The sequence below is a fragment of the Camelus bactrianus genome, chromosome 16 (genome assembly GCF_048773025.1).
Source record: "Camelus bactrianus isolate YW-2024 breed Bactrian camel chromosome 16, ASM4877302v1, whole genome shotgun sequence".
Taxonomy (NCBI): domain Eukaryota; kingdom Metazoa; phylum Chordata; class Mammalia; order Artiodactyla; family Camelidae; genus Camelus; species Camelus bactrianus.
Window position 1 is genome coordinate 50002194 of NC_133554.1, and position 27433 is coordinate 50029626.

General features: G+C 43.0%; 2 long non-coding RNA genes across 2 annotated transcripts in view; one reads left to right on the top strand and one right to left on the bottom strand.

The window, feature by feature from the left end:
- Window positions 1-8419, top strand: part of LOC141573652 (uncharacterized) — a 115515-nt gene extending 107096 nt beyond the window's left edge. The window contains exon 2 of the long non-coding RNA XR_012499624.1: window positions 5519-8419. This is a non-coding gene — a long non-coding RNA (uncharacterized LOC141573652). The remainder of the gene's footprint in view (window positions 1-5518) is intronic.
- Window positions 1-26405, bottom strand: part of LOC123614989 (uncharacterized) — a 32368-nt gene extending 5963 nt beyond the window's left edge. The window contains exon 1 of the long non-coding RNA XR_006722515.2: window positions 26006-26405. This is a non-coding gene — a long non-coding RNA (uncharacterized LOC123614989). The remainder of the gene's footprint in view (window positions 1-26005) is intronic.
- Between the last annotated feature and the right edge of the window lie 1028 nt (window positions 26406-27433).

A 27433-nucleotide genomic window follows, 5' to 3' on the forward strand; every position in this document is an offset into this window, starting at 1 on the left:
TACCAAAAGATCTAAAAAAATTTTGAGCAGGAAATGATATAGATGATGATGAAGAAGATGAAATTTTGATAACAGTTAAAGTAGAGAGCATTTACCATGTGTCAGATACTGTTTTAAGTATCGTATATTAACTTATTTAATTCTCCCAACATTCTTCGAGGAAGGTACTAATATTATCCTCATGTTAAGAATTGAGGATAATGAAACAGAGAGGGTATGTGACTTGTCCAAGGTCACCCAGCTAGTAAGTGGCAGAGCTGGGCTGAATGGAGTCTGATGCCAGGGTTCTGGGGATCAATCACAAGGTGGACCCATGGCATTTGAAGTCATTCTTAAAGGAAGTGGAAAGGAAGAGGGCAAAGAAGAGGTTATGTCCGTCAGTACAGAGCATTTGCTCAAAGCAAGAAAGGCATAGCCACAAGCTTGGGGAATGGGACATCCCCAGTGGCTTTAGTGGGGGGTTTGCAGAGTGATGCCAGGAATGATAGGGTTATGCTTGAATGCAGAGGGCTTTGTGGTTTGAGGTCAAGGGGTTTGGCCTCAATTTTATGGCTTATGGGAAGCACAGACGTGTTGTAGTAAGATTAATTTGAAAGGCAGAATCTCAAGGGCTTGAAGGAGAGTGAAGAGATTTGAAGGGCTATTTTTATTATCTGCAAATAATAGGACTTATGTTAGGAGCAGGACTGCAAAAACACAAAGGCCCCCATTCACATCACGCCTCACGAATGGCTCTGTGTAGTGACGTGTTTGGGAGGTGGAGTGAAACTGAGGAAAACATGGGACTGGACTCGAGCAGACCCAGGCTGAGTGACTGTCCTTCGCAACCGCCGGGCCAGGAGGCACTGGGCAAGTTCTCTAAGTGCACGCTTCAGTTTCCCTACAGGATTGTTACGAGGATGGAATGAAATGGAAGAAACAAGATTGTCCACCAGCTGTATTAACCTCCAAGTAAAAGAGGAAAAGAATAAACACTCCACAAAAAACCAAAAAAGATGTTAAGTGATTGTAAATAATCATCTGTAAAAGCCCAAGATTCATTTCCCTGTAGGGGGCAATATTTCTCTTTGTCTAAAATGTTCTTAATATTTCAAAACACATCAGCAAGACAGAGAAGCTACATCCAAGGAGAGCAGAAATTAAGAAAAGGTTAGGGTCCCGTCCTAACCATTTGGCCACAAATGTCCACTGGGAAGGAGAAGTCACCGACGATACACTCGGTTATTGCCAGAATTTTTTTCCTTGGCTTCCTTGGGCTAGAGTTGAGGGTTGCACATTAAGAAAGAAGATTTGCTTAACCCTCAATAAGATTCAGCCCGGATAAGCCCATTTGCAAATCCGCAGACAATGATGGGACGCAATTCTCCCTTTCTCTCCCCCAAACTAGGAAACACAATATCCCACAACAGTGACCGAGAAATAAAAAGCAGTTAGGTTTAGTGTGGAAAGCACACAAAGACGTTCCTTACAAATTTAAAATCCTAGAAAGACATCAAACAGGAGGACGTGACGAATTTCTTTTTTTTTATTGTTCTGTGAGCGTCACAGACTCTTAAGACAGAAAGAGCCTTTCAAAGCCACTCCAGCCTATGGATTCTCACTGTACAGAGAAGAAATAAAGATCCAGTCCTTTTTGGAAGAGTGACATATACAGCAAGAATTCTACCAGGGGAGTGGAGGCAGAATTTTACAACACTCGCTTTGGAATCCAGATCTTCAGTCACCGCTTGACTGATCCATCTCCTGATGGTTTACGGGGGAGCTGGTTTTGTTGTCGTTGTCATAACGACAAGCTGTGTGGCCGCTTCCTGGAACTCGGATTGTTATTATGGGCAAAGCTTGGTGGAATGGTGAAGATGGGTGCTCGGCAGCTCAGGGACCTACTGACGTGGTCTCTCCTCTCTGCTCTCAAGGTGTAGAGTTGGTCACCTAGCAACTGTGCATCGGTCCCTGTGTTGAAGCCCATCTCTCCTGGTTCTGGAAAATCATCAGCCACGGTAGCGAAAACCTCACCTACCAGCTCGCTTATGAGCGGAGTTTCCATGTTGTGTTCCTCAGAGCACCAGCTCCCGAGATCTTGTGAGACGTTCCTCTATGTAAACGTCCTCTGGCCAATAAGGTTTGAGCATTTTGATGCAAAGCAAATTTAATCTGCTAAAATTTTCCCTTTATTTCCAAAGGTCTCAGATTCTTCCAAAGTTTGTATGCACTGGGACTCTCCTGGAAGGCAGGTGTAACTTGGAGTATGTCTCCGACTCGTTGGAGTACGGACACCTTTTTTTTTTTTTTTTTGGCCAAGCATCTTGAGAGACTGGTGTCCCAAGGACCATACTTTGGGAAACACTGTATGACTTCGGTCTGTGCCTCACGATCGAGTTCTCCTCGTAGCTATCTATCCCTGAACAACAAGCAAACAAACAAACCCCAAAATGAAATTTTGTTAAACAGCAAATAGGGTCCAAGGATGGCCTTATGACAAGTCAGGTGTCTAGTTTAGCTCGTCTATGAACATGTCTTCATGCCATGCTCCTTTTGAAAACATCTGTATTGATGTGCTCCATAGAGAATAACTCATACTGCTGTTTTTCTGTTATGATTTGAAATACTGATTTTTTCCCCCCGAAAAAAATCCTGGTCATGTTGGGAGTGTGTGTTTCATATACGCTCTCTGTGCCTAGCACGGAAGTCATCACCGGATCGTGACATTTCAAGTATCCAAAAGACACAACTTCTCAGCAGTAGCTGTCTGTGTGTGTTGCAAGTCCAACCTCATTCAGGTTCAGGAAGTGCTGGGGAACTTTGTCCTGGTGAAAGCTGCCGGTCCCAAGAGAGAATGAAGAATGTTCAGGCATCCAGTTCTTTACTGTTTTATCGAAAGGAACGCCGAACAGAGGGAGCTGGGGAGGCATCCCAGGGTTCCGCAGCTGGCGTGAAGCTGCTGCGGAGACAAGCCCAGGGGCCCTTCACGTGGCGCCTCAGGACTCACAGTCTTGGGCTCGCCTCCTTAAGACTTGGGTCTTCCTTGAGCATCTGGTGGACTTGGGGATGCCTCCCTCCTGGGTAAACCTGCCTTCTTTCCACCCTGGGGAAGGCTGGAATGAATGCTTTAATCTAGACTTTTTTTTTTTTTTTTTTTTTTTTGGTTGAGCTTCAAGAAGAATCTTTGTTATTTTGGAGAGTCTTTAACTTGGGTTCATTTTTTTTTTCTTGCCTCTTCTTTCCACCCAGATACTGGCTTAGATCAAGATGGGAGTCCAAGGAGGTGGCTCAGTCTTCTGTCTTTTGGGCTCAAGGCAGAGGTACACATGGAGTCCTGGTGGCTTATATGTAGAAAGTGTTCCACGCAGGGGTTTGGACCCAGAGCTCGTGTTGATAAATGATGAGGTTTTTCTCGAGTGGCTCCTTCACAGGTGCCCCTGGTCAACCTTCAGTTATAATAAATAGATTTGGGATTTCAGATCCTGGTTCTCTCTGTCTCCACTCACCTCTCTCAATCTTTCTCTATCAGAGTCACAAAAGTGTGTTCAGACAACTGAACACCAAGTGGCTTATACATCTGATGGCAGTGGCAGCTCAGAGCATTTTGGAAAGGTCCTGATCCCCCTTTCGTGGGGGGTAAACTTACAAGAGAGAGCATAATGAGTAATTACTCTTTAGTGGAAAGAGATGCTTCTAAATAAATAAGCGTTGAGCTTTTGAAACTGCCCCATGGTTTAATTTGAATGCAGTTCAAGCTGTCCCCTCCCAAGAGACCCGGATTAAATTCCAGGGAAAAGGACGTTTCCACGCCAGCAACCCTGACAGCACAGACTCTGAAAGCAGGCAGGGAGTCTGCCATGCTGGTGCCCACGCTCCACCAGGAGATGGTGCCGTCTGAAAGCCTGCTTCCTCATCTCGGTGGAAACAAGCCATCGCTGTCTTTCACACCGAGGTCAAAAGAGCCACAGCAGAACTGGAAGAAGAGCAAATGTTGTAAAAGGCCGTCATTCATGTCCTGAAGATTCTTGCAGTCCTTGGGTGTGTTTCTTTGGGAAGGCTTGTGGGGGAAAAAAAAAACAGGGAAAAGAAATCTCATACATACTTTCTGGGAATTTTAGGGACAATTCCCCGTGTTCTTTTAGAGAAAGGTACAGAAACAAAGCACTCTTATGTTTTAAATAACAAGTTGGGGTACAAATAGGGAGAAGGACTTTTCATTCCTTTTCTAGAAAGAAACAGCTTCATGGTTCCAGCCCCATGACCTTTCTTGCTGCCCTGAAGGAATAGAAACTTCCTGACCTCTACAATTGGACCATTTGACAATTCTTACTCTCATGGAATTTAAGAATTGGAAAGGGTTTCTGAGAACATTTGGTCCAGGCTTTATCCAGCACAGGGATTGATCTCATGAGGAGAGCGTAGGAACGCCATCTGTTTGCACATATCACGAGGGTTGATAGTACGTTCACTCATCTCTTCGGTTCATCCTTGGACACACCAGTGAGATCCTCGTTTGAGCTGGGCTCCTGCCGTGATTGTTACTCCTAAGACTGCTTAACTGAGTGCTTTGTTTATTCACAACCCACCCATTAAACAGATATTCATTTATTTAATCTGTATCCAGCCCTGGCTTCATGTGGCAGGCACTGAATGAAACAGGTCCTCTACCATGACTTACCTTACTGACTCCTACGGCTAGCACCTGGGGCAGGTACTCTTAGCATCTCCCGGACACTCAGAAAGGTTTAGGAACTTGTCCCAGGAAACCTAGCTAATAAGTGGTGGTCGTTGTGGCGGGGGGCTGCATTGGAACCAGGTCTGCCTAACCCAGAGTTCATACCCTGAACTGCAATGTTCTTGCACCCCTCAAGGTGCATATAGCGACCCCTTAGGGATCCTGTCTTCCCACCGGGCCACCTGAACACACGTTCGAACCTTGGTAGACACGTGCCTTATAGGGCACCTTGGTCGACGTCACGCTCTTCTGTTCCTCGCTCCTCCGCACGATAACCCTTCAAACATTTGAATGCTGTGAGCATGTCCTGGCCTTTTTTAAGGCTGAACACGTCCAACTTTCTAACTGTTCCCTGGAAGACATGGCTTGCTCTTCGGTCAAAATTCCTCTTTAAAAATGGGGCCCCAAAGGGTGCGACCAGGCTACAGACTGGTCGGTGTGATTACTTTCCTTGATCTGCTCAGTGTTCTGTCCAGAGTAAGAGGATACGGCTCTGGGTTTTAGTTCAACAACCAAACCAGGTCTCATTTGCCCCGTGAAACCGCTTAATCCCTTTGGGATTCTGTTTCCTGATCTGTAGTCCTCTCTGCACCCGTTGTCACCGTCTGAGACCTGCTGTTTCTCGTTTGTTGACACCTGCCTTCCCCATTAGACTCCGTTCTGTGAAGGCAGAGGCCGGGGCTGTTCTATTCACCACTGAACCCCTAGGGCTTTGCTCTGTTTTGGGCCCCGGGTGGCTGTTTTTTGGTAAAATAATGAATCGACCACATGGGAATAATGATAGCTTCTCTTCCTCCTTTATAGGATTGTTGTATGAAGCAGATGTACGAATACACATAAAAGTACCCTGTCATGTTAAAAACAACCCTGCTGACATCACCAAGAGACTCCATCAGCTGTACTTTTTTTTTTTTTTTTAAAGTCTTACTGTTGCTTTGCACGGAATGCAAACTCCCTGGCCATTTATTCATGACTCGATTCTGTTGTTCATTTGTTCTTCATTTAAGAGTCTATGACAAAGAAGAACTCATACCAGTCCTTCTCAAACTCTTCCAGACGATTGAAAAGGAGGGATTACTCCCAAACTCATTCTATGAAGCCACCATCACCCTGATACCAAAACCAGGCAAAGACACTACAAAAAAAGAGAATTATAGCCCAATATCACTGATGAACATAGACGCCAAAATCCTCACCAAAATTTTAGCAAATAGAATCCAGCAACACATAAAAAAGATTATACATCTTGACCAAGTGGGGTTCATCCCAGGGACACAAGGCTGGTTCAACATACGCAAATCAATCAGTGTAATACATCACATCAACAAGAGAAAGGACAAAAACCACATGATCATCTCAATCGATGCAGAAAAAGCATTTGATAAAATTCAACATCCATTTATGATAAAAACTCTCGCCAAAGTGGGTATAGAGGGAACATATCTCAACATCATAAAAGCTATATATGACAAACCTACAGCCAGCATAGTACTCAACGGTGAAAAACTCAAAAGCTTCCCACTAAAATCTGGGACAAGACAAGGATGCCCACTATCACCACTCCTATTCAACATAGTCCTGGAAGTCCTAGCCACAGCAGTCAGGCAAGAGAAAGAAATAAAAGGGATCCAAATTGGAAAAGAAGAGGTAAAAGTGTCATTATATGCTGATGACATGTTACTATATATAGAAAACCCTAAAAGGTCCACACAAAAGCTACTAGAGCTGATTGAAGAATTCAGCAAGGTAGCAGGTTACAAAATTAACGTTCAAAAATCAGTTGCATTTCTTTACACTAACGATAAATCAACATAAGAAGAAAGTAAAGAAACAATCCCCTTTAAAATAGCACCCAAAGTAATAAAATATCTGGGAATTAATCTAACCAAGGAGGTGAAAGAATTATACACAGAAAACTATAAACCATTGATGAAGGAAATTAAAGAAGACTTTAAAAAATGGAAAGATATTCCATGCTCTTGGATTGGAAGAATCAATATTGTTAAAATGGTCACACTGCCCAAGGCAATCTACAGATTTAATGCAATCCCTATCAAATTACCCAGGACATATTTCACAGAACTAGAACAAATCATAATAAAATTCATTTGGAACCATCAAAGACCTAGAATTGCCAAAGCATTACTGAAGAGAAAGAAAGAGGCCGGAGGAAAAACTCTCCCAGACTTCAGACAATACTATAGAGCTACAGTCATCAAGACAGCATGGTATTGGTACCAAAACAGATATATAGACCAATGGAACAGAACAGAGAGCCCAGAAATGAACCCGCAAACTTTTGGTCAACTCATCTTTGACAAAGGAGGCAAGAATATACATTGGAATAAAGACAGTCTCTTCAGCAAATGGTGTTGGGAAAACTGGACAGCAGCATGTAAAACAATGAAGCTAGAACACTCCCTTACACCATATACAAAAATCAACTCAAAATGGATTAAAGACTTAAACATAAGACAAGATACAATAAAGCTCCTAGAGGAAAACATAGGCAAAACATTATCTGACATACATCTCAAAAATTTTCTCCTAGAAGAAATAAAAGCAAGAATAAACAAATGGGACCTAATGAAACTTACAAGCTTCTGCACAGCAAAGGAAACCAGAAGTAAAACAAGAAGAAAACCTACGGAATGGGAGAAAATTTTTGCAAGTGAAACCGACAAAGGCTTGATCTCCAGAATATATAAGCAGCTCATACGACTCAATAAGAAAAAACTAAACAACCCAATCCAAAAATGGTCAGAAGACCTAAACAAGCAATTCTCCAAGGAAGACATACAAATGATCAAAAAGCACATGAAAAAATGCTCAATATCACTAATTATCAGAGAAATGCAAATCAAAACTACAATGAGGTATCACCTCACACCACTCAGAATGGCCGTCATTCAAAAATCCACAAATGACAAATGCTGGAGAGGCTGTGGAGAAAGGGGAACCCTCCTACACTGCTGGTGGGAATGCAGTTTGGTGCAGCCACTATGGAAAACAGTGTGGAGATTCCTCAAAAGACTAGGAATAGACTTACCATATGACCCAGGAATCCCACTCCTGGGCTTGTATCCAGAAGGAAATCTACTTCAGGATGACACCTGCACCCCAATGTTCATAGCAGCACTATTTACAATAGCCAAAACATGGAAACAGCCTAAATGTCCATCAACAGGTGACTGGATAAAGAAGCGGTGGTATAATTATACAATGGAATACTACTCAGCCATAAAAACTGACAACATAATGCCATTTGCAGCAACATGGATGCTCCTGGAGAATGTCATTCTAAGTGAAGTAAGCCAGAAAGAGAAAGAAAAATACCATATGAGATCGCTCATATGTGGAATCTAAAAAACAAAAACAAAAACAAACAAACAAACAAACAAAAACAAAGCGTAAATACAGGACAGAAATAGACTCACAGACAGAGAATACAGACTTGTGGTTACCAGGGGGGTGGAGGGTGGGAAGGGATAGACTGGGATTTCAAAATTGTAGAATAGATAAACAAGATTACACTGTATAGCACAGGGAAATATACACAAAATGTTATGATAACTCACAGAGAAAAAAATGTGACAATGAGTGTGTATATGTCCATGAATGACTGAAAAATTGTGGTGAACACTGGAATTTGACACAACATTGTAAAATGATTATAAATCAATAAAAAATGTAAAAAAAAAAAAAGAGTCTACGATGTGCTCAGATAATGTTCTTTAAAGTACTGTTTACAAGCTCAGCAAACTCTTCCCTCTTCAAGTTACATGACTTTCCTTGATCCTAATCCTGGCGCTTTTCCTGTTGTTCCATCTACTTGTATGGCTGGCATGTGCACAGTTTTGATTTATTACTTTTATTAAACATGCAATGAATTAGTTGGCTTTCTACTGGCCTTGGTTAGACACATAAAAGCCATGTGTCTGTTTTTTTGTTTGTTTGCTGGAAAAACTGTGTGGGTAGACTAACCAGACTGCAGAATCTGTTTCAAATATAGGAAGGGGCTGACATATTTCAACCTGTTTTTACTGATGGAAGAAGAAAAAGCAAGTATGGTTTACAGGGAGTTCCTGGCACCAGAGAAAATTTTTTTATCATAGTTGAAGGTAATCAGTCCCTAGAAGAATTTGTCCATTTTAGGCTGAAAGGAGCCTAAAAAGTAAAGGCCTTAAGAGAAACTGATACTGACCTCTGATAAGTTAAATCGGCTTTCCAAGCTTTGATGTCCTCATTATGAATTAAAAACATCAAAGTGATACAATAGGGTCATCTATAGAGTAGGATTAAAATAGTACACATAAATAGTTTAGCACCGTATCTGGTGCAAAATAGGTTCTCAATAAACAAAAAGGAAGGAGGCATCAAAGAAAGAGCTTTTGGCATCCCAGGTTCTAATGCCTGGGGTCCGAGCTCACGGATCCCTGGAAACACGTTTACTGTCAAGAATGTCAAGTGCCACCCTCCCGTCAGACCAGAGTTTCTCAACAGTGGGTGCATTGATGTTTTGACCTGACTAATTCTTTGGTGCGGGTGGCTGTTCTGTTTAGCGGTGTCACTGGCCTGCATACAGCAGATGCCAGCAACACTAGCCTTCCCCAAGTTGTGACAATAAAAAATATTTCCAGACATTGCCAAATGTTCCCCAGGGGACTAAATTCCTCCCAGTTGGGAACCATTTCGTTAGAGCAGAAACATATTGCTGAGACTCGGACGAGGCGGATGCATTATGCGTATTCAGGTGATCTCTTGTTTCAGGGCAGCACTGTGGTTTTTCATCCGTTTTTTGTTTGTCTGTTAGCTGCCATGATACTGAAAACCCTTCCATCAAATCAACATAAGAACCTGTGTTACTAAGAAAACAAAATGTTATTCAGTAACAAATGTAAAAGTAAATATTGAATGAGAATTTTTAAATTACATCATATTCTGAATTGATCCTAAAATTATAAAACAGAGGCAGTCACTTATGGAATATTATATTTTTAAAGAATTTTATTGTATGTTAATTACATTGAAATCTTTAACTGATCTCTGGTATAAGGTATGGGGTATGGATTAATTTTATTATTATTTTTCTTCCAGATGGCTAAACTTTGCCCCAACACTATTTATTGAATAATCTGTGTTTCCCTTACTGACCTGAAATGGCATCATATCCTGTAAAAAATGCCCCCTTTTCCCTGGTTTCTGGTCTTTCTGGCCCATCCTGCCGCTGTCTATTTATGGACCATTTCAGCTGGTGATCCCTGATTTGGAGATTTATTAGGCACTTACTCTTCTATGTTTATATTTTTTTACAATTAAAAAAATTAATATATAGTTCACATAACATAAAATTCACCATTTTAAAGTACACATTTCAGTGGGTTTTAGTAAATTCACAATGTAATTCCAGAATATTTCCATTACTCCAGAAGGAAACCCTGTACCTGTTAGCAGTCACTTTTAACCCTTGCATCATCTCTTCCCCCACCATTCCCCAGCAACCACTAATCTACTTTCTGCATCGATGGATTTGCCTCTTCTGAACGTTTTATACAAACGGAATTATACACTAGGTAGCCTTTGTGTTTGGATTCTTTCACTTAGCACAGTGTTTTCAGGCATCATCCATGTTGTAGTGTAGGAATGTATTTCATTCCTTTTTATGACTAAGTAATATTCCATTGTATAGACATACCACTGTTTGTTTATCCATTTATCAGTTGATGGATGTTTGCTTTTTCACACTTGTTGGCTATTGTAAACCATGCTGTTATGCACATTTGTGTGCCAATTTTTGTTTGAACATACATTTTCAAAATCTCACCTCCTGGGAGTGGAATTACTGGGTCCTGTGGTAACTCTATGTTTAACATTTTGAGGAAATACCTAACACTTCCCCACAATGTACTGTTTTACATTCTGACTAGGAATGTATGAGGGTTCCAGTATCTCCACATCATCCACAGTGCCTGTTATTTTCTGGTTTTTCCCTGTTTTCTTTTCTTTTTAATTGCAGACATCCTAGTGGATATAAAGGGGCATCTCACTGTGGTTTTGATCTGCATTTCCCTAGTGCCTAATAATGTTGAGCATCTTTTTATGTGCTTATTGGCCATTTGTTTATCTTTATTTAGAGAAATGTCTTGAATTCAGATCTTTTCCTATTTTTAAATTGAGTTATTTATCCTTTTAGGTTGAGTTGCAAGATATTTAAAGTGTATTTTCTATCCTAGACCCTGGTTGTGTTTGATTTGCAAAAATTTTCTCTTACTCTGTAGGTCCTTTTACTCTCTGGGTAGTGTCTTTTGAAACACAAATGTTTTTAATTCTGAAGTCCAATTTATCCATCTTTCCCTGTTAGCTTGTGCTTTGGTGTAATATCTGGGAAGCCATTGCCTAATCCAAGGTGACTAAGTTTCGCACCTACATTGCTTTCAAAGAGTTTTGCAGCTTTAGGTCTTCATTTTGATCCATTTAGAGTTAATTTTTATATGTGGTATAAGGAAGGGGTTCAGCTTTATTCTTTTGCATGTGAATATCCTAGAATGTACATGGCCTTGTACTTTTGTGTTGGGAAAAGGGCCAGTAAAGTCTTGGCAATTATGCAAATTTCCAAATCAGGAAACTGACTACTAAATTCCAGTCGTGGGTATGTATAGCTGGAGCCGTGATTTGAATGCCAACGGTTAGGGGACAGAGTTTCATTCTAACAGACCCCACGAGACTCTTAATCACATAGCTTTTCTATATAAAATTCTGAGGCTTCAGATTATGTTCCTATGTGGGGTGGTGGGGGCAGTGAGCAAGATGGAGATATCTTTCAGGCAGAAGGAGATTTTGGCTGTCGTGGCACTTGGTTAATGGAATCTGGCTGTGGAGACCTTGCAACATTATATCCTGGGCCTGAAAATGGATAATATGATGACAGGGTCTGTCTATGGCCCAATTTCAGGGAGGTCCAATTTCCTCTGAAGAGTGTCTTTCTCTCTCTCTCTCTCTTTTTTTTTTCCTATGTCAAAACTATGAGACATATGAAACTCTCCAAAATGCTAAAAATTCCACCCTTCCCACAAAGGGGATTCAGAGATTAAATGAGAAGTTATATTCCTACTTGGCAATGGATAAACTGGTTTTTTTTTTTCCCACCCCTAATGAAAAATCAGGTTTCATAGAGTTTTCACAAGGTGCCTCATTTTTTTGGAACCATCTCTCCACTGATAGATTTGATTAACATCGTGTCCGAAGATTTAATTAAGATCAATACTTGGTGGCATGCTTCCTCCATCTCTCCTGGCGAGAGAATTGCCGTTGGAGAGCATTTAAGATGTGAAGCCCCCTTGACCCTGGGGTTCAGGCTAAAAGGTCCTGCACAGACAGATCCTTTGAATTAGGGTTAGGGGTTATTTGTGTCTCCGAGTTGCTGTGTTTCGTATGAAACAAGCGTGAATTGTCCTGGCTGGTGCTGAGAGTCCGAAATGGAATGTGTGTCCCCCTCAGGGTGCTAGGAGTTGGGTTTCCATGTAATGAAGACTGCCCATCTGTCACCAAATGCCAGTGCTAAGGATGTAACCTTCTTAGAGAAGGGACCGCTTGTTCCCTTGGCATGAAGAAAGTCTATGCTGTGTTCGTGTGGCCGCGTGTGCCAGTGTCCAGCGGCACTGTGGGCACACCAGCATGCCACCGTATCCAGGACACCAACCACCAACATTCTGTGACCAGCCTATGAGCACAGTGGCTTGAAACACTGGGTGGAAAGGATGCAGCAGAATGAGGGACTAGGGATATTTTTTGTTGTTGTTATTCATGTACAGCAAAGGAAGTCCCTGTCACTCTGAGAGCTTATCCCTTTGGCTCGGAGAATTTTTTCCACTCTTATTTATCCTGCTCACTCATTTGCTCACTGCAAGTAGTTGAAAGACAATAAGCATTGGAGTGGAATTTGTTCTGATTACGGCTTTGAGTTCCTGGTAGAAAACACAGAATTGCAGCTTCAGGAAAGCCCTGCTGTGGAATAATATCCATTATCTTTATTCAAGGTACCATAAGGCACCGTCTAGTCCTGGGTGCCTACGTGGAGATGGGAGCTCACCCCCTGCCATTGGATGCTTAGAGCGGCGGGAAGAACAGTTCTGTTTGTCTCCAACCAAGTAACAAAAATAATAGCAGTTTGGGCTAAAATGTCCATCCACTCAAGTGAGGTTCCTGAAGCAAAATTATACCCTGAGCTTGGAGCACATTATTTAGAAATAGGGTACTCATAGATAAAAATGTGAATAGAGACCCAAGATGTAGCTGAGATGCCACAAGTCTGAGTTTTCATTATACTGACCAGCATGTCTTCCCCCCTGGAATACTTGTGGTACCAAAATCTCCTTTCCAGCCTGTCTGAAAAACAAAGCCCCAGAGCTAGTCTATGCTGAGCATGCTGGGTTTTTAATCGTGACTACCACTGATTTTTAACACACGAGTCACAGGCAGTCAGGTTATCTTCATATAAGTTCCTTCTATGTTTTAGAATTTTTTAGTCTCTGCTAGAATCCAGTGATCTAAAACCACATGGGGCTAAGTTGAATGTTTACATGCAGCCTGAAGGGCTTTCCCCCCTGTTTTTGGTTGTTTTCCTCCCTTTAACTCAAATCGCTCTTCTAAATTAAATCAAAACAAATTAAGAGCACCTGGCAGTGAAAAAAATCTACGTTAGGCAGTTGGCAAGCAGTAAGCAGTACTGTCTTTGTGGCATGTCAGGAATGATGCTTCTCTTGTAAAACCTTTAAGTGCCTGAATTGCCATGAATTGTTGTTCTTCCGGTGTGGGGTGATGGCGGGGGACGTTCTGCAGACATTTATTGGGTGCTTACTGGGAGCCAAATGTTTGCTAAAGACAGGCTTTCAGGTCGTTATCTCCGTTAATTACTGTGATTCGCTCATAAGGCAGGTACTCTTGTCGGTTATGCACGACACATGAGGAAACTGAGGCTGGACAGGTGCGGGAACTTGGCCCAAACTGCTCAGGGAGCAGATGACTGGGGCACGTAATCCGAAGTCAGGGCCTGACCTCCTAACCACTCATTCCTCATGTGTTCAAAAGACTCTACAGTTTCTAAAACTCTCTCTTCTTATGCACTTGACAGTGTTTGGCATTTTGTAGGCAAAATGGTGGCCTACGTTAAGTGTTTACCAATGAAACAATTACAGAAAAGGGATCAATTCAATAAGCCATTAACTGTCCACTAGCTGAGCATCGTCTGTGAAGGACCAGGGCGGTGATATGCTGCAGGCCAGCGCTCCTGCAGGACCCACCCTGGTAATGCGCAGAGGTCCCTGCCAACGTCCGGCAGCTGCCTCTGCCCGAGTGGCAGGAAATCAGGCTGGACTAAGGGTAGAGCATGTTAAAGTGACACTGGCCTGTTAGCAATGTCTCATGGAACTTAAAAGTAATCCAATGGCGGCTGCGTTTGAGGGAATGACTGGGCAGACTAGGCGAGGTTCAGCTTTGGCTCCCTGTTCCAAAGAATGTCCGGGAGAGGACACTGGTACCCGTCTCATGGCTCTGATCCGGGCCACAAACATGAGTGCATGAGGATGTCACCTCCGCAGCCCTGGAGACAGAGATTTACCAGCATCTCCTGCAGAGCGCCAGGGCGGCCAGAAGGCGACCGTGCGTCCCAGGCCACCGTCTTTTGGTGTTATTATCTCAACCAAGCCAGGGCAAATACACAGGTGTGTGTCTTTTCTTTTCTTTTCTCTTTTCTTCTCTTTTTCTTTCTTTTCTCTTCTTTTCTTTTTCCCTTCCTTCTTGTTCCTCCCCCCCTCTCTCCCTTCCTCCCTTTTACTTTTCAAAAGGCATAGTTGAAAGATCCTAGACTTTGGTGCCAGAAAACTATTTATCTCAAGCTCAGACACTCAACAGCTGTCCACTTTCCTTCTCTGAGCCTTAATTTCCTTATTTGCAAAACGTGGAATCACTCAACCACCACACTAAGCCGCCAAAGATCAGAGCAGGAACCGTTCTTGCTGCATCAGCTGTGTTTCTTGCTTATGCTTTCCTTAAAAAAGACTCTGTCGATGAGAAATCTAAAGTAAGTAGCAAACCCACTTCTTTCAAAGGAGGACTGTGAGCACCCACGGAGTGAGAGACACGGGCGTTACAGGAACCAGGTAGTCAGCCAAGGGGGACGTGGGGACGCATGGTAGCTCCGATGGTCCACCCCGTGTGTGGAGTGCGGCGGGGGCACGGAGGACCAGGCTGGACCCTGCCCAAGGGACCGGGCATGCCTCCTTCAGCGTGACTCCTGGAGAACAAGCTGGAGGTGGCGGGGGTGCGGGACGAGGGTCAGGGAAGAGAGAAGAGGCAGCCAGGTGCGGGGACGTGGCACAAACAGACACCGGGAAGGGCAAAGCGGCGTGTTGTGTGCCAGGAACGTGGTGGCGGAAGATGATCTTTCCTCGTTGTTACACTCCTACGTCAGCGTGAAAATGCTACCCCATCACAAAGTATGGCCAAAAGATGATCCTACGGTGCAGAGATGCCCAGGCAGGGCTAGCTCTTCTGCCAGAAGGGAGGATGTGGGGAATGAGGACAGGCGTCCTCAGAGGGAAATAAGCAGAGCATGTAGGAAGCCAAATATTGGGTCTGGAGCATACAGATTTGCAGGCAAGGGGGACCGGCACCAGGCCAAGAGCACCACATTGTGGTGCCCAGGAAATCAAGTCTCACCATCTCAAGTTGCGTGTCTGGTCTCTAATGGAATGTTCCAACACGGGGATTAGCTCTTCTTGGAGCTGAAGTGTCAGCTGCTGAGGCCCGGAACTTGGCACAAGCAACCAGGTCAAAAGTGGACCCAAAAATATCCTGAACTCCTGCCCCAAGGAGTCCAAATGTGCAGCAGAAGCAGCCCTACTACCGAACCCCCCTCTCTCAGGGAGAGGAGGAAGGGTCCTGCCTCGGCCATGCGAGGCATGCAGGTCTGTGGTGAGGAGAGTCTCTCTTTCCCCTCCCCTCATCGAAGCCGAGAATGAACGAGGGTCGCCCAGAGAGAATCTTTAATAAAGATGAGGGGATGGGGGGGGGGTGCTTGCAGGAAGGGAGCACGTGGATTCTATTCCCGAATTGGATTTCTGCTTGGCTGTGCCCTTGCCGATCGGTTCCTGGGGGAGAAGAGAACTGGAGAGGGCCGGCGGGGTGGCGAGAGGCGGGAGGGAGGAGCAGCTGCACTCCCTGGACATTGTGTGTTAAATATGCCAGACCTGCTCCCTCTCAGTCAGTGTGGGCAAGAGATGCATCCGCAGTTGGCCGAGCGAGGTCTACACAGCAGCTGGTTAAGTAGAGGCACTTGTCCCAGCCATCTTGGTCTTTCCCTTTCCAGGGAGTTGGACTTGCAGGGAGGATTCAGGGGAAGCGTTAGAGAGCTGACCCCTACTTTGAGCAGTCAGAGCCCTAGTTCAGTCCCATGCTTGGGTCTGAGGATTTTAAAGCTTCTGCAAAGAAAGGATAAATAACTGGAGGAATTCATACTCAAAGATGGGAAGAAGTCTGACAAGGATGACAGATGGACAGACTGGAAATGGGACTGTGTGTCAGACCCGGGGGCACCTCCATACGGTACAGACAGGCCCACTCACTGTGCACTGAGTCAGGACAGATTGGTCCTCGTGAGCCTGGGACTTTTCCATTTTTAAAACGTGAGGTTGTATGTCCTGGGAACACCCCCGGTTTGGGGCCATCCTGACTGGATGGTCACCCAGGCCGTCAGCAATCCTAGAGGGGCCCCCTCTGGAGGTAGCTTTACCGCCCTGTGTCTGACATCTTCCAGGGCTCGAAATGGGCCAGAGACGCCAGCTTGGGCAACAGTAGCGCGTGGGCCCCTGAACTCTCCGTGCAAAGTGGATCATGGAGAGACGAGAGGAAGTACTTCTCTTGGACTATTTATCCCTAGATTACTCTCCACCAAACACCTGCCTAAAATGTCCAGGCTGGAAGAAGGGTACAAAATACTAAATTCCAAGCTCAACCCAGAGATCCTGGTCCCCAGGTACAGGGAAGGGGGACTCATTCGCACTTGCTGGGAGTGTCTTGAATCAGTCCTCATATCATAAGTAAGGGATTTCATTTGTTATTCGTGATTGATAGTTTTGAGAACCAAAGGAGACACTGAACAACACTAAATGTTCTATGAAGCAGTAGGAAAGCCAACAGCTTCTGACTTTTTTTTTTCCCTGTCCTTCCTCCCTCATTTCAAAACAAATATGTTAATATCACTCCAAGATTCATAGCAGCTGGTTGAGTGATGTAAGAGGGTGGGAAAACAGAATAATATCAGGACAAAAGGGATCAGTACTTGCCAAACAATGAGGGGCAGAGGGAGTGAGAGAGCAAATATGGAAGCCTTGCTACTTGGGGAGTTTCATAGTTTACAAACACTGTATTTTTCTCAGGCAGAGTTAGAAGGCGAAAAGGTAGAAAAGTGGGTGAAGAAAGGGTAAAAAGCAGAGAGAAAGAGACTCAGACATCTAGTGCCTCATTTACGTAGAATTCAAATTTTACAGCAGAACATTCAGAAGACGAATAAGAATAAGAAGCAGGCAAAAATGGTTTTCCCAGCTCCCACGTTGTTATAAATAATAGTAAGTGGCTGTTTTTGTGTCGTTATTTCCAAAAACGTTGTCAACAAAAGGCTTCTGTTTGTTTTAGAAACACAACAGAGGAGTGTGTATTTCCTTTTTGTTCTGTGGCTCATAGACCATTGGACAAATTTATCCCCAGGATAAATCTTGAAGGAAAACCAAAATTTTAACCATACCCTTTGCCACCTTTTTCTTCTCACAAACCAGAGTTGACCAAAAAAAAAAAAAAAAAAAAAAAAAAAAAAAGAAAAAAGAAAAAAGAAAAACCCCAAAACAAAAAATGACAATATACATGCTGTTAATTTTTCTGCATCTTAGGCTTGGGGCCCATTCTGTGATGCAGCCCTGGACTGTTCATTCTCATGCGGATTTCCTCCTGCCTCAGACTTTACTTAAACCAGTCACATGAAGAAAAACTTAAAAAAGTTACAAAAGGCAGCTTTTCTGTGAGTCCACTTCCATTGCTGGTCGGATCGTGCTTGCTGGGGGAACCATGTTTTGGCATCTTTACCGCTATTTGCCCAAACCATAGGCATCAGGGAGCACCCTCAGACCCCCAGGACCACGCCCTCTTATGGGTCTGTTGCTGGCAGCGTTGGTCCCATTCTGCCTTCTCACCACTGAGAAGTCTAGTGTTCTATTACAGCAACTGACTGATGCTAGATTCCAAGATGAATTCCAAGTCAACCTTCAAATTCCATACTGAAGGAAGAAAGATTTGATTCCAGGGTTGTTTCTGGAAATCAAGCCTTTAATTAAAAAATTTTTTTTTAGTTTTGTAATCTTGACTGATCTCAGGGTTTCTGACAGTGACAAGTGACAAATGGAGTAAAAAAGGACATCAAAATAGTATTACTCAATTTAAGAATACACTATTGGATTAAAAGTTTAGGTGTTTTAATCTAAAATTTTTTTAAAAGGAATGCAAATGAGTAACTTCCACAATTACCTTTCAAACAGTTGGGTGCTTTTTGAAAAACAAAATGTACTTTTACCCCTTTGAGCATAAAATTTAAGCACATGCAATACTGGTTTATTTTTTCGAAGACAGCAAAACTTCATGCACCAGAACTTTTATCTTTCTCCCTTGGATAGAAATCTTTCTCCTGAATATTTCTCGAGTGTAGTGTGGGTTGTTAGGGATTTTGGCTGCAAAAGGGTACAAAGCATCTCAGTAAGGATATTTTTTAAAATGTACCAACCACTGTAATAGTTCCCTGTTTCATGTTCCCAAGTCACTCAGGTTGACCATAAGGCTGGAGCCTGGGCCCTCACCTGACAAGTTACCTGAGTCACACAGGAGATCCTCCTGTTGCAAGTTTACAGGGCTGAGCTCCAAAATGAGAGATTCCAACCATGTGCATGGGAAAAAAAACCTTGAAAGCAAAAACACTCCTTGGCCTTTAAGAAAAAAATTCAAATGAAAACTGCAACAAAAAAGCAGAAGCATGAATAATCTCTTTCTAAGCCACTTGTCTTGGGGTGGATTTGGGTCAGGGTCGTGGAGCCTGTGGGCCAATCCTGGGTTGTCTGAATGAAAAGTTTCAGGGCTTTGCAAACAAGTCAGCAAAGAGCTATGACTCAGTGCACAGTGAATTATTTGAAGCCTGTAGAATTAGAGGCCAACCACGGGAAACTGGCCGTGTTGCAACAGAGCGGCCCCGCCATCCACGCAGCAGAGGACCATGGCATCCACCACCACCGTGGGACCTTCCATTTGAATACGGAGAGATGGGGGGTCACTACCCCTGGAATGTCCTTGTGTTCTTTCCTAGGGCTTATGTAATTCAAGCTTCTGTGAGCGATGAACTTCATGCTGCAGCGTTATTTCATTTAAATTGAGGACTTTTTCTTGGATGTGCAGTGGCCAAGAGAGTGCACATGCTAAAAGTAGGCAGAAGAGGGAGCGCTTGTAACTTTGTAATAACGAAAATCGTGGTTCTCCTTTTATATAATAGGGCTTTGTCTGTTTTTAAAAACTAGCTCTCTCTGCAGCTGTATGGAGCACCAGATGTTCTCTCTGTGAGGTTTGGGCCCGGAAAGCCTTCTGAGGCCCCAGGCCCATGTTGTTTCCAGAACACCCACCTCTTCTCTGTTTTCCCATTTTATTTACACAGAGCCATCCATTATTCTTACCTACCTAGCAGCCTGGAAGCCTGTCTCATCCCTTAAGCGTAGAAAAAAAAAAAAAAAAAGAGAAAGCAACAAACAAATGCAGGCAAACTAGAAAGAAGATGATGGAAATTAGGTAAAGAGCTGGTAAATCCAAGGGTAGGAAAGGAAGCAACTGGGGAAGAAACAGGGCGGAGGAAGTGTTATTGCCCGAAAGGTTAAAAAATAAAAAAAAATCCAAACCCTCCCCCAACCCTCATTATCCGTGTATTTTGCTTCTATCATGCAAAACATGAGGCCTGGTGGGCTTTGTTTCCCCATCACAATGTCTTTACACGTTGGGAAAAAGCGGGGAGAAGACAGTGTGACTTCCGTGTCACAGCTTGTGTGTCTTTATGATTAGAAATCACCAATACTTGACTGTTTTTGACCCACAGAAATGGCAGTTTCCTATGGCTTAGCCTAATATTCTCGCGAATGAGACAACGCTGGGTGGAGAGTGCCTACAGGGGTCACAAATCGACCTCCACCCATTCGGTTATTACAGTGATCCACTTCTTTCTAGTAAATATCCTAATGAAAGTGGTGACTGCGGGCCAAATCTGGCCTCTTCTGTGTGCCCGCTAAGAGTGGTTTTTATATTTTTAAAGGGTTGTTGGAAAAAAAAAAAAAAAAGAATATGCAACTGAGACCGTATGCAGTCTGCAAAGCCTAAAATATTTATGATCTGACCCTTTACAGAAAAATTTATGAACAGTAGGCCCCCAGGAGCACCCAGCACCCACACCACTTCATCTCATTTCATCTTATCTTCCTTTTATCAAGATAATCACCACCTAGTATCTTTTGAGAACTGACCACGTGTCAGACACCATTCTGAAAACTTAAAGTTAGTCTCTTTAAACCTAACAAACCCTGCAAGTAGGTACTTGTTATTATCCCCGTTTTATATAAGTGGGAAGGGCTGGAACAGGGATTTGAACCCACGGACCTGACTCTGCCAATGTAAAGTGTAATAAGATTTCCTTCTCCTGATGTGATTTCAGACTTGTTACCTATCATCCTGACAAACTGCAGACTAGTGGTTCGCAAAGCTGGGGGCACAGGAAGGGAGAGAAGTTAATTTTCTAAACAAATGAATTCTTTATTCATTTGAATTTCAGTTGCTGGGGCCAACGCATTTTACCTAACGTTTAATTCAGCAGTGGACCCAATTACTTATTAGGTGATTATTTTGTCCTGGGAATTTGGGAGCTGTAAGTTGTTCTGGTGCTTACTGCATAAAAAGAAAACAAAAACGAAAACAAAATTAAAAGCAAAAAAAAAAAAAGAAAGAAAAATCAAGAGCCCAGCAAAGCAGTTATTTTAATTAAGCCCTTACTCCCAGAGTATGATTGCGTGTCTTCTCATTTGGTATTCTGGTAATTAGTGGTCTGCTTAATGCATTTCAGTAACATTAACCTATATTCAATCTACTTCTGCGCATGATTTCCCAAAAGAAAGAAAGAGAGACCACATGACGTATCCAAAGAAGTACTCGATGAAATCTGATTGAACTAAACGCTACGAGTCAGCAGGCTTCCACACCCATTGCTGGAGCGGTGGTCAGCCTGGGCCTTGGCCAGTGGTAGAAGGGAGTGGCTGAGCTATGTTTGGAACATGATGAAAATGTTTTGTATTTTTTCCCTAATATTTTTGCAATTCGTTTTTTCTTTTGTGTATAGCCTTGTAATAAATCTGGGGTTTTTATTTCTGAAAAGTGTGAAGTAGAGGTCTGTATTTACTTTCCCGACAACCTCTGAAATGGAACTCTTCCCATTATTCCAGTACCTCTTAGTAATCATTCCATCTTTCCTCCACGAATAAAATGCTCATATTTGTGTAGAGATTATGTGTGCAAGAGAACGTTCATAACAGTTATTTTTGTAATAATGAAATATAGAACTTAATTTAAATATGTTTACGCTGCTTTGGCTTCTTGGAGGGTCTTGAATCTGTAGCTTGAAACTGTAATCAGTTCAGAAGAATTCTCCGCTTGTCCTTCTTGAAATACTGCTTCTGCCCCATCCGGGCTTCCCTTGTCTTCTGGGAGTTCTAACTATATGTGTGTTAGATCTCTTGACCACATCACATGGATTTCCTGTACTCTGTTCCAGCTTTCTTTTTTCCCTTTTGTGCTTTAGTTTGGAGATTTTCTGCTGACTTCGCCTGTGAGTTTACCAATCCTGTTTTCTACGGGTTCTAATCTGTTGCTGAGCAATAACCAGTAGCAAGGTTGCAAAGAACAAAGAACTTGATCTGGAGTCTTGGGAATTGCAATTTGAGAGCCAACAGGCTCAGAAAACCAAAAGAGGGTTTCGGGGAAGAGAAAAAGTCAGAGGCTTATAGAGGCAGAAGCCACAAGGTAGTTAAAGTTGTCTGGCAAGAATTGTGATTAACTCCGACACAAGAAAGAAAACATTTGTCTTCAAGGGTTAGGCTGCCAGGAGTTATTTAGGGTGAAGGTCCCATGAGTATCTTGAGTTTCTGGAACATTATGCAGATGTTCTGGATGCCTATGTTAAGACAATAAGTGGTCGGAATTCAGATTCCATCTGGGCTGAGACGTGTATCCGTCACCCTCAGTAGCTTCCCCGCTATAAGAAAGCTCTTTTTGCAATAGTGACTCCATTTTGATTTTCCTTTCACAAGCCCCTGATGTTATTTTTTTATGTGTAATTAAAAAAAGGGGGGGCACCCTTTGAAAATGTAGCGTGGCAACTGAGAAGAAAAAAATACAGAAAGGTGTTTTTGGTGTCAATTCCGCAACGTCATGTCAGCCAGCCCAAAGAGCAGCCTTTTATTAATGACTTTAAATGACATCTTAGTGATGGTTTGAGGGGCTTTTCTGGTTGTTTAAATTGTTTCCAGTTTTGAACAGTTGGCAGCTGAAGCTCATGTGCTTTCTGGGAAAGCTGGAGACATTCTGCAGTGTTCCAAAGAAAGTTTCGAACAAAGCTTTTTTTGTTGGTGTAAATGACAGGATGGAGTTGGAGGTGCTTTTTTTTTTTTTTTTTTTTTTTTTTTCAGTCTCTCTTTACTGGGTAAGAAAGAGGCAGGAAGTCAAACAAGGCTGTAAGCCCGGAGACTTCCTTCATCGGCCTTGCATGGAGGTGTAATTGACTTTCTAATACCTAGCATTAAGGTTAATTACTTCTTCCCATCCTGAACCAAGAGTGCCCAGCATAAGAACCTGGTTAAAATCCTGCTACGTTTAGAAGTTACAACATGTAAAAATATCTTTTGCTCTAACCCAGATGGTATTCATCTTTTGCACCCGTATCTTGAAAATGTGACAGGTCTCAAACACAGGAAAACAAAATTTCACCTTCCCTTGGGTTGCTATTATAGAAAATTGGAAAAAAAATTTTTTCTTTCTTCCACATTTCCATATTCCTAGCCTTGGGAGCTCTTTGTTGAAGTGAGATGATTTCTGATGTTGGTGTTTCATCTCTTAGGGCACTCGGCCTCTCCAACCATTTTCCCAGAGAGAAAATTAAAAAAAAAAAATACACTGTTCCCAAATTTTGGGAAGCCACCATCTCAGCCTATAGTCTTCAGAAATTCTTCTCTGCTCTAGAAATCCTTCTGGCTTTGCTTGGAATATGATCAGCCTATTGGGAAAGAGAATCTTAGTTTCATTACTTTAACTCCTTTTCCAAATAAATTCATGTCCTTTTCACCCAAATACGTACATTTGTTTGTTGCCAGGGAGCAAAGACTTACTTGCTCATGGCCTATAGTATGTGTGTTGAGAGAGACGGGAACAGGATATTTTATGAAGAAACCAAAATAGACAGCCAGGCAGATCGTCCAGCTTGGTCACTGATTCCCAAAGGGCGAGGATGAGAAGGGAAATGCGGTTGTGAGATCAGAGACCAAGTTCAACGTTGAGAGTGGAAGGCAGAGCTTGGAGAGATTTGTCTGAGCTGTAGGAACACTTTATAGATATTTCTAAGTTGCCTGGAGCCTTGAAGACGGGCAGAAGTTCTTAAGGGTTCTTGGCTGGCTCAGGATGGCAAGGTTGTGTAATGTCAAGGTCAGTTCACGTCTGGATTTGCTGGGGAATAGGGTGGGGGATATTTTTTCCCTTCCCATGAATATCAGTCTCTGGGTACCGTCCATTTCAAACTGTTTTTGGTCAGATATCAAAGGAATTCAGCTTTCCATCCTTGAGACTTACAGTTCATTGCTGACACCACAGGGAGAGTGTGTCCCTTTCAAAACATACGCCAGCTTGCCACTCTAGGGCTGGACTCGCCAGCGACTCTCCATCCACTCCAGGTGCAAGTCTGAGCGCGTGGAGCCCCTCCCGCTGCAACCTCCCCGACCGCAGCTCCCACGTCTCTCGCCACCGCTCCCTCCATTTCAGTCGCTGGCGGCTGCCTCTCTGGCCCTTGCACAGGCCAGGCGTGCTGCACGGCAGCGCCCTTCCCTCACGCTTGTGTCTCCTGCCTGGAAGATCCCTGCACGTGGTCCACTTCCTCACCTTCTTCAAGTCCTGGTCCAGATGGCGCTTGATATATTCCGCTCTAGCCTCTCAGTTTAAGAGCACGATTTACTCTCCGTTCGCGCTTCGTTCTCAATCCCCCTTTCTCCGCCTCGTGTTTTATCTTTACACTTATCACCATCTAAGATATCCCTTACTTAATTATACTTGTTTCATTGCCTGAGATAATTTTTAAATGGTGGCAAAAATTATTATTTGTTCCTTTGGAAGGAATGCTTTTAGGTGATGGGATAACTTGTCTGGAAGTTTACGTCTTTTTGAATATTTACAAGAGGGTACAAAGGTCTGAACTGTTTTGCACAACAGAGGAAAGAATCTGCTTACAGGGAAAAACAAGATCCTCCAGTGGGAGCTGGAGAAAAGAGTGTCTCTCAGGATTAAGCAAGTGAGTGTACTTTAGCCCGAGATAGAAAATCATCAACTAGCTTTGAACTGAAAATGCACTGAGAGATAGTACCACTTCCTCTTAATTTTAAAAGTCAAGAAATCAGCACGTTCCGTCCTCTGCAGTCACATGAAGCGATGTGTGCGTTTTGTTCAAACAGCAGGGACTCTGGGACCAGTCTCCTGGGTTGGAATCCTGGCTCTGTTTTTACAAACTGTGTTCTGGATGCTGTTGGTACCCACCTTGGTCTCCTTCTATGAGCTTGTGCTCTCCCCTCCCGGCAACTGCAAGTTTTGTTTGCTTCTAGCTCACGGCTACTCTCTTTTCCCAAAGACTACCTTAGGCCAAGTGGGGGGCCACCCCCTCACTACCCCTTGGGGCGGCCAGCAACCACTGACTGACTGACATGGGCTGCAAAAGACCTGCCTTCGCGCTGCGGATGACACCAGCCCTGTGGGTGCAATTCATTCTCCAGAGCCCCTCATAAAAGCAGGCTGCATCCATTCTTTCAATGTTACGTAGGATTTGTCACAGTAAAACTGTGTCACTGGCAGAGAGAATAATGTTTATCTTCGTATTTGCTAGGGCAGAGTTCCTGGTTTACAAATTGCAACATCTGTGAGTCTCAGGAATTGTACAGGATTTGAAATTAAACTGTATACAAGTGTGGCTCTGGCGCTTAGCTTCTGGCCATAGGGGAAAACTTCAGTGAAAACTTGTCAAGCCGAGCCTCAGTTGACTCATCGCTAAAGGAGAAATATCACTCTTGCTTATTAGATGATGTTGGTCATCAAGCAATATATGGACATTCAATAAAACGTAAGAGTTTTTACATGTGAGTTGATAGCAGCAGGGATTATTTCTTGAGACAAGAGAAACTAAAGAAAGTGTCCCATTGTGTGGCATTCCCTCACTCGCCGTAAGATTTTTGTCCCTTTCCAAATTCAAACACAGAGGCTGCCCTGCTCCTTGGTAAAGTTTTACCAGTTAGAGGGTTTCGTGAGCTTGATTCTGAGAACTGTGTTATTAACTTAGTAAAGCTTTTGCATCTTTTTAGCTTTCTTAGTATTCCCTCAATGTTTTAGGAGTGAAGGAAAAAATATCTTTTTAAGTAGAGACTTTAAATCTATTAATTTTATAAAACGAAATGTTTTTTCACTTCAGTTGGGTTTCACGGAATCTCAGCTTCACAGTAAGTTCAGGAGAATGAGTAACAAAATGAGGAAAAGGAGGCAGCAAATAGCTCTCACAGATTGAGCACAGACTTCAGTGAAGTTCCAGATAGTTTACATACACATTAAAACATATTTTTAAAATTGTGAAAATACACGTAACATAAAATTTGCCGTCTTCACTATTTTTCAGTGTACAGTTGGGTGATATTAAGCTTATCCCACTGTTGTGTGACTAGCACCGCCTTCCATTCCCAGAACTCTTTTCATCTTGCAAAACTGAAACTCTGCACCCATCAAACGCTGGCCCCCCAGCCTTCCTCTTGCATCTTCAAGACCAGGGAATTTGGAACCCAGACAATCTGAGACTGGCTTCTTTTCAGCTTTGTGATCCTGAGTAAGACAGTCCCCCACCCTCGCCAAGCCTTGCTCAGTGAGTTTCCTGCTCACCTGCTGGGCGGCTCTGGGCCTCCCAGAACTGCAGCCGGAGCACCTGTGAATCCGCACGGAGCCTGGAGATGCGCACGCCCCACGGAGTGGTGTGCAGTGTTTGAAATGGACTAAACAAAGTCTAGAAGAACCTAAACTTCACTGTAGTCACAGCTCACTGAGTGTTCGGATTCCTACTGTGCAGATGGCTGACGTGGGTAGACTGATTGACTGATTTTTTTTCCAGAAGAGTAAATCAATGTTCAGAGATTAGTAATGTAACCAAGATCATACAACTACTAATTAGCCAGGATTAAAACCCAGGTTGGCTGAACATCAAACCCATGGCCTCAAGCTTCCTGAACCCTCACGAAACGCTGAGTAAGAACACAGTGGCTCTAGAAAACCCAGTTCTCCTCAACTTCCCCACGATTTTATCAAGAAGGTAAATTACAGACACTAAGTGTCAATCAGAGAAGAGAGCATTATTTCATTCTTTTGTCTGACTGAGTAATATTCCATTACACACACACACACACACACACACACACACATATATGTATATATATATATATGCACATATACACCATATCTTCTTTGTCCAATCACCTGTCAATGGACATTTAGGTAGCTTCCATGTCTTGTCTATTGTAAATAGTGCTTTTCAAATTAGAGTTTTCTCCAGATAGGCTATATGCCCAGGAGTGAGATTGCTATTTTTAGTTTTTTAAGGAACCTCCATACTATTGTCCATAGTGGCTGCACCAAGAAAAAATGGTAAGAAACAATTCAGGATTCCATTACATCACTGAGTACATTTCTTAGATGAATGAAGTCCCATTTTTGGTGGCACCATTCTGAAAACGTAAAAGGCAGTTCTGGTCCTAGAACAACCTTCTAGAGGTAAATAATATAATTGCGGCAACAGTATTGTCTCAAAATCCTCCCAAGATAGGTGCCACATACCCCCCTGTTTCCTCCATTCTTCCACCACAGCCACTTGGGAGACATGCTTTGACCTTTAAATAAAGGAGGTCTTTGAAAATCTCTCTTTGGCTTACTGAGCTCTGAAGTTCAAAGAGGATTATTCTGAATAAGAAAAGGGTAGTCAGAGGTAGAGTGTGATCTGGGGTGAGGACCTGAGGGATGAGGCGGGAAGCCAGGAAGCTGCCATGGTTGTGGCTGACTGAGAGTCAATCTTGTATAAAATTATTTTCAGTGCCCCTCCTGTTGAATCCTTTTTTTTTTTTTTTTTTGCATTCCTTCTTTTACTGACATGTTTTCACAATGTCCACTCTTCAAGAGAGCTATGATTGCCCTATCTGCTCAAGTATATTTTCCAACAGTATTTAAGATTTATCAATGTATGCTTGAGACACAGAACAAACAAGCCACATCCGGGAACTCTGTTGGTTTATAATTGAGCTGCACAAGCTTAAGGAGTCAATG